A 10751-nucleotide genomic window follows, 5' to 3' on the forward strand; every position below is an offset into this window, starting at 1 on the left:
GACCAGTGAGCTATGAGGGTCCTAGTGTTGATCACTGATGGGACATTGGGACCAGTGAGCTGTGAAGGCCCTAGTGATGATCACTCGTGGGACATTGGGACCAGTGAGCTGTGAAGGCCCTAGTGATGATCACTGATGGGACATTGGGACCAGTGAGCTGTGAAGGCCCTAGTGATGATCACTGATGGGACATTGGGACCAGTGAGCTGTGAAGGTCCTAGTGATGATCACTGATGGGACATTGGGACCAGTGAGCTGTGAAGGTCCTAGTGTTGATCACTGATGGGACATTGGGACCAGTGAGCTGTGAAGGTCCTAGTGTTGATCACTCGTGGGACATTGGGACCAGTGAGCTGTGAAGGTCCTAGTGTTGATCACTCGTGGGACATTGGGACCAGTGAGCTGTGAAGGTCCTAGTGATGATCACTGGTGGGATATTGGGACCAGTAATCACCCCAGCACCTCCACTCTGGATTACCTTGATACAAAGAATAGGAAACGACTATTCTTTGTATAGGAGAGGACTATTTGGTTCTCATCTCCCATCACATCCCCCATCCCACAAACCCTGCCTGGTTCATTCACTCGATGCTCAATGGGATAATGTAGTCAGTAATGAATTTGTTTTGCATCCAGTTGGATAACACTGTTAGTTATGAATTTATAATTTGCAGAGGGATAAGCTTTTTTTTTCTTCTAGGCGTCAGAGAAGCTGTTGCTTACAAACTCGTAATTCACCGCTGCAAATCCATCTGTAAATGACACTATTGCGAGCTAGAAAATCTCCCAGGCACAAGGACTACAGCCTCAGAATTAAATTGTGTGCTTGACAAGAACCGGCTGTTCCATGCAGTGGCTCCTGCCCTTCCTCTCAGAGTTCGTCTTCAGTCTCACACCTTCCCCCTCGCAATTCAGCAATTCATCAATTCATCCACCAAAGCCTTTGTTCCCCATTCAGCCAGCCTGGAGCCCCTGTTCTTCCCCATCTCAGCCAGAGGGTACAAATGACCAGGGGGCAGGGCTCTCTGGAGAAGTGCAAAGTACAGCCAGGCTTGGCCAGCCACCAGTAAAGCAGATTTCAGTTATCACTTTGAACTCGCTAGGCCTTTATTTCCTGTCACTGCTGGGACATGGGATCCCATGAGACCATTTCCTAGATACAGTGTGAGTGAGAAGTCTTCTTTTTGTGTTGAGACAGTCTTATGTAGTCCAAGTTAGCCTAAAACTCGCTCTGCAACAAAGGGCTATCTTGCACTTCCAACCCTCTTTGGTGCTGGGATTATGGGTGTGTACCCTCACGTTCAATTTATGCTGTGCTGGGGATGGAACCCCAGCTCCTCCCATACCAGAAAAGTGGTCTATCAACTGTGGTACATCTCTAGCTCTCTCAAGGGGGCTTTATAAAGAGTAGCAGGGAGGGGTTCTCCTAGCCAGGTCAAGCCCAACCATAGTAGGAAAGTGGCAAGAGCAAGTGACTGAAGGAGCAAAAGACAGAACTGGGTAAAGGCAGAGACCATGTTGGCAGAACCAATCATCTCTACTGCAATCATTTCTAGCCTCTGTGTTTTAATTATTTTTAATGTATGTGCTTCTACCAGTGACAATATTATTTTTTCTTTTTCTTCTATCTCTTCTTCTTCCTTCTCTTCCTCCTCTTCCTCCTCCTCCTCCTCTTTCTCCTCCTCCTCCTCTTTCACCTCCTCCTCCTCTTCCTTCTGTTAAGACAGGATTTCTCTGTATAGTCCTGGATGTCCTGGAACTTTCTCTGTAGACTAGGCTGACCTTCAACTCAGAAAGCCACCTGCCTCTGCCTCCCTAATGTTGGGATTAAAGGTTTGTGCCACCACCACCCAGCTTGCTTGTTATTAGTATAATTCTTCCAAAGATTTATGATGGAATGAAAATTAAAAGGAGCCGGACAGTGGTGGCGCATGCCTTTAATCCCAGCCCTTGGTAGGCAGAGGCAGGCAGATTTCTGAGTTCGAGGCCAGCCTGGTCTACAGAGTGAGTTCCAGGACAGCCAGGGCTACACAGAGAAACTCTATCTGGAAAAAAACCAAATTTAAAAAACGAAAGAAAAAAGAAAAAAGAAAATTAAAAGGAGACATAGTCCATAGCAGAGCTAAGGAATTCTATTGTACTTGATAGGAAATCTGATTTGGAAAAGAAGTTGGTAGCCTCATTAACCAAAAGTCAATAAACACACATTCAGTCCTCCATCCCCATCCAATGTTGACTCAAAAGTGGGAGCATGAGAATGAATAAGACAGAATGGACCCAGCCTTAACATATTATGGCTTAGCAGAGAAGGAGCACCAGTGAGCACCAGGTACAATAAAGTGTAATTACTGTTGTTGTTGTTTTTTTTGTGTGTGTGTGTGTGTGGTGTTTTTCAATAAAGCATAATTACTGTTAATAGAGACATATGTATATATGGCAACAGAGGCACCAAAACTAAAGGTATTTGAAATGAAGCCTGCTATATCGATAAGCTGTGTGCACTTTATCAGTCAGTATCTGTCAGTCCAACAGGAAAAGCAGTGACCTTCATTATCACAATAACTGAAGCACATGAAGCTGAGGAGAGTCAAAGCTGGAGACATGCACTTTTTTTGTTTTGTTTTGTTTTTTGGGTTTTTTTGTTTGTTTGTTTGGTTTGGTTTGGTTTGGTTTGGTTTGGTTTTTCGAGACAGGGTTTCTCTGTGTAGCCCTGGCTGTCCTGGAACTCACTCTGTAGACCAGGCTGGCCTCGAACTCCGAAATCTGCCTGCCTCTGCCTCCCAAGTGCTGGGATTAAAGGCGTGCGCCACCACTGCCCGAATGAAATCTAGACTTATAAGGAGCCACCTTGGTGGGATCTGCTATCACCAGGGAAGAGGGTGCTGATGTGGAAAGAGTAAGGTGAAGAGAGAAAGATGCAGAGCTGAGCCCTGAGCCACCCTAGAGTTCAAAGAGGAGCAGGTAGAGAGCCAATTAGCTGTGCGCCTTAAGCCAGCAGAAACCCAGCAGGCCTAAGTGTCCTCCAGCAGCGGGAAAGGAGATGGATGACACGGGCTGTGAGGCTCACTGTCCAAATGCAGCAGGAAGAACAGTCAGATGTGGGCTCAAACGTGCCCTGTAGGTGGAGCATGTTGGAGGTCAAGGTGACCTTAGCTTTGAAAGGTTTTCAGGCTAGTGGTGGAGGTTGAATGGGGATTGCAAAAGAAAGAGTGAGTATGGCAGGAGCTGAGATGCAGTCACTCCCAGAGAGGTCTGACTGTGCAGGAAGCTAATAGCCTGGGGAGAGGCAAGACCTCAGCTCCAAGATGGAAGAGCCTGGAGAGCTGGTTCAAATGCAGATAGAAAAGAGGCAGGGCTGAGAGACAGACAGACAAGGAGATTTAAGCAACAGAAGAGTAGAGGCAGCAAATAAAGCAGGGGAAGAGGGCCCAGAAAGGAACACAGGTGACAACTACCCAGCTCCTCACATTGCTGGCAGACTGATGGGGTGATGTGTGTGACTGAGTCCCTCTGTCTTCCTGGAGTGTCTGAACATCCCATTCTCAGAAGAGGAAGCTGAGGCACAGTAATGTGGCAGGATTCAGCATGTAGGACTCCCCTGGGATAGGATCTGGGTTACAGGACAGAGAAGAAGGGTTCCCCTGAGCTATATAGGGCAGGGAACAGGGGTTCCCCTGAGCTATGTACCATGCTCTTGCCTTCAGGCTTTTTCCATCTTAGTTCATCTAAAAAACATATTGTTTAATAAAGATTTAAAACAAACAAATAGGTTAGCAGTTCATTCAATATTCACAAAACACACTTTCAAACTGACAATAGTCAACTCAGATCAATTGAGCTATTTGTCTCTCAGATATATTAGATGACAAAGGCTGTCTCTAGATATTTATATCTAAACATATTAAAGCCAAACGTCAAAATGTTGTCCTGCTTAACAGAAAGTTGTGGTGAAATACACAATGAAGAAAATGGAAAGCATGAGTTTCCCAGTTCCTCAGGCCTAACAGGAATCTAACACATGACCGAGAACTCTGAGGGAAAAGTCCTTCAGGAGTGTCTGAGGCTTCCATATGAACACCAAGGGGTTACTTGAAAAAGAAATTGGGATCATTTCAGCTAACCTGGGTGTTTTGGAGAAAGTGGCAGAACCTAGCTGAACTATTCACAAAAGCAGGCAGCAAAGCTGGGGTTGAATGTTTACTGGCAAAGGCCAAGTGCCTACTAACTGCATGGAAAGTGGCAACCATAATACCCAAACCTTGTGCTTCCCTCTCTGGGGCACGGTGGCTAAAACAAGACTCACATATTGGCAATGACCTGGCCCTCCAGAGTAATGCTAGTCTACTTGATGAACAAAGAGCTGGTGAGTCACACCTTAAACCCCAGCACTCAGGAGGTAGAGGCAGGCAGATCTCTGTGAGGCTGAGGCCAGTCTAGTCTGTATATGGAGTTCTAGACCAACCAGGGCTACATATACCCTGTCTCAAGAAAGAGCAGAAAGAAAGAAAGAAAGAAAGAAAGAAAGAAAGAAAGAAAGAAAGAAAGAAAGAAAGAAAGAGAGAGAGAAAGAGAGAGAGAGAGAGGGAGGGAGGGAAGGAGGGAGGGAAGAAGGAAGGAAGGAAGGAAGGAAGAAAAAAGAAAGAAGAAAGAAGGAAGAAGGAAAAAAGAAGGAAAGAAAGAAAGAAGGAAAGAAAGAGAGAGAGAAAGAAAGGAAGGAAGAAAGAAAAAAGAAAAGAAAGAAGGAGGAAATAAAAAAGAAGGAAAGAAAGAGAGAGAAAGAAACAAAGAAAGAAAGGAAGGGAGGAAGGAAGGAAGAAAGAGAGAGAAAGGGAAAATGAAGGAAGAAAGAAAAGAAAAGGAAAAAGACGTAAGACGTATCAGATCACCAACACATACGTAGAAACTGAATTTCTAGGTACAGTAGCAGCCACTTTCTCTGTAATTTTTTATAAACCAGAGGCTAAAGCCACATTTCTAGGGAAAATTTGGATTTTTTTTTTTTCTGACAAAGATTTGACTCAGAGCAACAGAATGTTCAATTGAAGCCTTTGACCCACAGCAACAGAATGTTCAACTGAAGACTGAACCAGAGGCCTTAGCTCATGGGGCAAATTGTTCAATGCATCGGCCAACTTTGCTGGCCTTTGGGGGGTCTGGGGAACACAGCCCAGTACCTGCTCTCGGCAGCTTATAGTCTTGTGGAAAAAGTGCATTTGCTGTGACAGTATATGACAAGCAATGTACTATGTTGGATGAGGGCTTATGGTAACACAAAAGAGGGTCCTCACACACAGGAGGAAGGTTCCAGAAGGGTCTGGCAGATGGCCTGGAGAAGAGGAGGGCAGTATTTTAGACAGTGAACAGGGAGAGACCGCAAGTAGTTATGTCCTCAGGAGCACAGAGCAAAGGGTGACAGAGGGTAACAAGACTGGAGTCCCAGGAAGCTCCTGAGGGGCACAGTAGCACATGACTTTAATCCCAGCACACAGGAGGCAAAAGCAGGCAGATCTCTGTGAGTTTGAGGTCGGGCTCTTCCACATAGTAAGTTCCAGGCCAGTTGGGGTACACAATGAGATCTTGTCTTAAAAAAAAAAATCAATTTTCTGAAAGGACATTAATGCCACACTAAGGAGATGACCTTAGCCTCCTTATAAACAGGAGAGTCTGAGGTAATTGTAAATGGGCAGGCCAGAAAGCTGGGACCAGAAGAACGTAAATCAGGTTGTACATTGCTGACCTAGCAGCCCTGGGTTCAACTCACTGTATTGCAGAAACCAGGCATGGTGGCACATACCTATAATCCCAGGACTATGGAAGCAGAAGCATAGGGAATACACATTTAAGGTTGTCATTGGCTACATGGAGGGATCTAGGATGGTCTGGAATATATGAGACTCTTGGGAGAGGAAGGGAAGAAAGAAAAGGAAAGTAACTATGAAAGAAAACTGTCTGACTCCAGCATGGGGGTTGGCACTCTTGGTGAGGAACAGGGAGGTTCCTCAGGGTAAGTCTGAAAGTGGGAAGATCCAGTAGGAGGTTCATCCACAAAGAGAAGAAAGGAGCCTCCAATGCCAAGAGGGTAGAAGTAAGACAACTGGGTGACTCCATACTTATGAGCAATTGAAGACTAGAAACATCTTAAGTTTGTGGTGACCATGGAGAGGCAGCCATTCCTGAGAGGGTAGGACCACGCCGGACACATCTGGGAGAAAGATAACAGGTTCAGACTTGGGCACATTGAGTTGAAAGTAGCTGCAAGTCATCACCATGGAAGTGTCCACGGGCAGAGACAGCCTCATTGAGAGATTGAAAATGCAGTCAAGTTCAGGCTTGGTGCATGGTGCAATACAGCCTTAATCCCAGCACTTGGAAGGCAGAGGCAGGAGGATCACTGCAAGTTTGAGGCCAAGCTGCTCTACACAGAGAACTCTAAGACAGTCAGGGTTATAGAGAGAGACGTTGTCTCTAAACAAATAAACAAACAACAAAGAAGATAATGCAGTTAAGAGCTTGGGGGCATGGATGTTCCAGCCCTCAGAAAGGGAAGTGTCATGAGGAGAGAACTCCGTGAGAACCTGAAGACCACTGACCTTTGGGTACTGTAGAAATAGCAGTCAGACAGACAAGATGGTAATCAGGAAAGCAGAGCCATGCCCTTTCCACAGAAGACAGGGTTCAGGGAGCAGACAGAGTCCCCAGGCTCAGGAAGCATACCGCCATCACCTGAGATGAAGAAGAAAAATACCTGGCCCGGCAAGAGCAGGTTCTGCTGGCTGGCCTGCTTCCAGTGACTCAGTGGTGCAGGTGGGTCAGCAGGGTTAAGGAGTAAGTGGGGGTGCAGAGCAAAGGCAGTGGCCAGGACCCTGGAGAAGCTCGTTGGGGATATCGTGAAGGGCAGACAAACAGTGGGAGTACCTTGGATATGGCTTTCCTGAGATGAGCCTCATTATCGTCTAGCCAAAGATGGCTAGATGAGACCCTGTCTGTCTGAAGTGGCTTTTTCTAAAGATTCGGAGGTGACTCTCTAGACCCTTTAGTAGGAGACATTTTCCAGTACGTTTGGTGTGATCTATTCATTCCAGGCAAAATCCATTTCAGAAAAATTCCCCAGATCCCAATCCCAACACAACTAATAGTTACTGAAATGCCTAAGTGCTGTGCTAAGTACTATACACAGACTGTTTTCTCACTTAGTCCTCAAGTTAGTTATCAGGAACTATTGATAGAGAGGGAAACTGGGGCTCAGTGCTACTTTGTCATGTGGTCAGTGAAAAAGGTGGGCATTTGGAATGCCACCCACCTCCTTAGAGACAAGTGTCTCTCTGGCCTGGCAATCACCAATTAAATTAAGTTGGCTGCCCAATAAGTCTATCTCCACCACCCCAGCGTTGGGATGGCAAACACTAGCCATCATGCCTGGCTTTCAGGCCCTTATGCTTGTGTGACAAGCATTTTCAGCACCCTGACTGAGCCATCTCCCCATGCCTCATTCTGTAGACAAAGAAACTCACATAGTTAGCAAATAGGATACCCGAACCCAGACTCAAGGGGGCCTGACACGATGCTTCCCTTCATGGCCATAGGCATCTGTTCCTAGCCCTTTGACATCAGGAGCCTTGGACAATCCACTACGAGGAGTGAATAACAGGAGACACTTTGTAGGAGAGTCAATGTTGCAGCTTGCAGGAATGAAAGAAAAGAGGCAGGAGCCAAGGTCAGGAGGACCACAGCTGGAACTTGATGCCACCAGCATCCTCTGTACCCTTCTCTCTTGCTCTGCTTGCCTTCCTACAGGGGGTAGGAAAGATGCCCACACCATCTCACCTGCATCTAAAAAGAGAGAAGCCTTCTATCTCCCATCACTAACACACCCATCCCATGGATGGAGTCTGATTGATACTATCCCCTTCCCCCAGCCACTGTGACTGGAGGATGAGGCCCTCTGGTTGATGGCCCGTCTGAGTCACCTGTCCAGCTGATGGCGGTAGAGCAGGCATGGATCAAGGAGCTGGTTCTTTAACTGACAACCCGCCATGACTATGTGACAATCGAGAGACATTTCCCGAAGGAAGAGGCTGTCAGAAGTGAAATGATGGAAATCAAGCGAGAGAGGTGAGAGTCACTTACTGTCACAGTCCACTACACTGGCCCCTGTGCGAGATGAAAGGACACACACCCAGACATTACCACGTGGAGTTAACAGCATCCAAGAGAAATCCATTTATAGGCATGAAGATGTTGATAAGAGCTGATAGCAGAGACCATCTATGGGCACCTAGGGGCCCAGGCATTAACCTACACAGTGAGAACTGCTGTCATCCCATTTTCTTCTGAGTCTGAGAGACAGCAAAAAAGGAGAAAATATTCTCCCCCACACCTCCACTCCATGATAGCCAAAATTCAGAAAGATACAAAAACGTTTATGGCTCCCTTATCCTTACTCAGAGAGGCTAAGTGACTTGCTTGAGGTCACACAGGTGGCACACAAATGAACATCGTGGGAAGTATTTGGTTAAGGGCTAAAGAATGCTTTCTGTAGACTAAAGGATTAGGGAAGCCTACCAGAGAAGAGAAAAGGTGTTAGGGTGAACCAAAGCAGAGCCCGGAGGACACAGAACATCTGGGCATGTATCCAGGGAAGTGGGGGTGTCAATCCCCAAAACTCAAAGAAGCTAGCCTGAACATACCCACATGTGTCTGTCCCCTCCACACCGTGGCAGATGTTTTAAGATTTCCAGTCAGAAACTCCTTCCCTGGACCTGCTCTTCCCTAAGCAACCCTGGCCAGCCCAAGCTGTCTTCACAGCATTTGTACAGTCACCCCTCCCCAATCCTCCGTCCTGGGTGCCGACCTGTGTAGCTCAGCTATAAACAGTTCCTAAGCATAGTTTGAGTCACGCAAGACAGAATAAATACCACCTCCCTTTTCTGAGCATGGAGCTTCCCAATGAGCCCCAAGACCATTAGGAAGTGTTAGCCTGAAACCTCACTGGGTCCCAACACTCTCAATTCAAGTGCATCGCCCCCACTGTGGTTGAGAGGAGAGAGTTCCAAGCTTAGGCTGAGACCCTCATTTCACTCTTTGCGGCTCAGTCCATGCTTGCTGCAGGCTTTCCCCAGCACCACAGCTTCTGCAGAAGCAGGGCTGGAACTCTGTGGCTTCCACACTGTACCTAGTGCCACAGAACTATAGACTCTAGATAAAATGGCGCGTGTGCTACCATGTGCATTTTACCACACGTGTAAGCCAGGTGATGGGTAGGATCTCTGGAGTCACCTGCCCCCAGTCCAGGCAGCTAGGTCCCCTCAAAAGGCAGTGGAGGAGGAACTTCCCAGTAGTTGTAGAAGACCCTGGGAATATAACCTCTGAGAGGACACAGAGGCCAACTGAAACTATTGATACCTTTACCGCTATCACTGTCCTGTATCCAGAACCCCTTAGGCCACCTTAAAACTCCATCGGGGTCCAAGTCTGTATGTTCAGAAGCTCCATTTCCTGTCTACCCAGCTTTTGAAATGTCTTTCTTACCAGCCATTCAGTCCTAAATGCAACAATTTGGCTCCTGTCACTCCCACTCACCCACCTACATGCACAGGAAACTGTCCCTGCCAGTCGCCAATGGCTTCCTAAGTATGAAGGCCAATGAACACTCTGCTTTCCTTCTGTCGTGAGCAGCCTTTGACACCACTGAGGCAAGCCTCACTCCCTGGGCTCTATTCCTACCTCTCTGAATGCTCCTTCCGCATCTTAGTCCTAGAGTCTTCTAGGCAGCCAGCCTGGTCCTGATGCTGCTAATATTACTTCTGCATAGCTAACCTGCTTAATATCTTCTCTTCTCTGAGGATGAGCCCGAGCGACCCACCATGAGCCCACCACTGTCAAACCGAGGCCATCTATGAACAGGGATCTATTTTCCTTCTGATTCTCTGTACCTGTTCCAAACTTCTGCTCTTCACCTCAAAATGCTCAGATGCACACAACCATTTACTCAGCCTAACAAGCTATACACCAGTCTGCCTTTCCCTAGCTCTCAAAGTTCAGAGTCTCTCTTGTGGCCTCCTCAAACCCACCATTGACTTTTGGGAGTTTAGTAGGGTCTCTTAGGAGGGCAGATGGGACCTGACTCCCCCCACCCCTCAAGCACACAGGCCCCCTTCTGCCAAAGGATAAATTCCAAGTGCTTTTTGCTGTTGTTGTTTTGTTGTGTTTGTTTTCCAAGACAGGGTTTCTCTGTGTAACAGCCCTGGCTGTAGCAGAGCAGGCTGGCCTCGAGCTCACAGACATCCACTTGTGTGCCTCCCAAGTGCTGGTATTAAAGGTGTGCACCAACACCATCAGGTCTAAATTCCAAGCTTCTAGTCACAACCTCCTGTTTCCTGATCTGGCCTTCCCCTGTTCCACTTCATACAGTCTTTCCAATGGTACCAACGGAGCCACTTTGACTGAAACTTGCCCTCCCCCACATCTGCTCCTGAGTGTTCCCTTCCACCCATCATCCTTCCCTCTTAGAAAGCGGATTCCTCCCTTCCCCAGGACACAGTCACCCGGACTCCCCTTTCTCTGTTAAGACTCAGCTCAAAGGTTGAATTCCTCGTAAGAATTTGGGGGTGTGGGGGCGGAGCTGGGCTGTGCTTCCTCCTTGTCACCCCATACCTGCCAAGTTACCAAAGCTCATGCACCACCCTTCAGTTTGCTCAATAACGTCCTCCTGGGGAAATTTCCTCAAATTTTCCTTCTCAACAGAGGCTGGG

The sequence above is a fragment of the Mastomys coucha genome, unplaced genomic scaffold (assembly GCF_008632895.1).
Source record: "Mastomys coucha isolate ucsf_1 unplaced genomic scaffold, UCSF_Mcou_1 pScaffold23, whole genome shotgun sequence".
In the NCBI taxonomy this organism is placed as follows: Eukaryota; Metazoa; Chordata; class Mammalia; order Rodentia; family Muridae; genus Mastomys; species Mastomys coucha.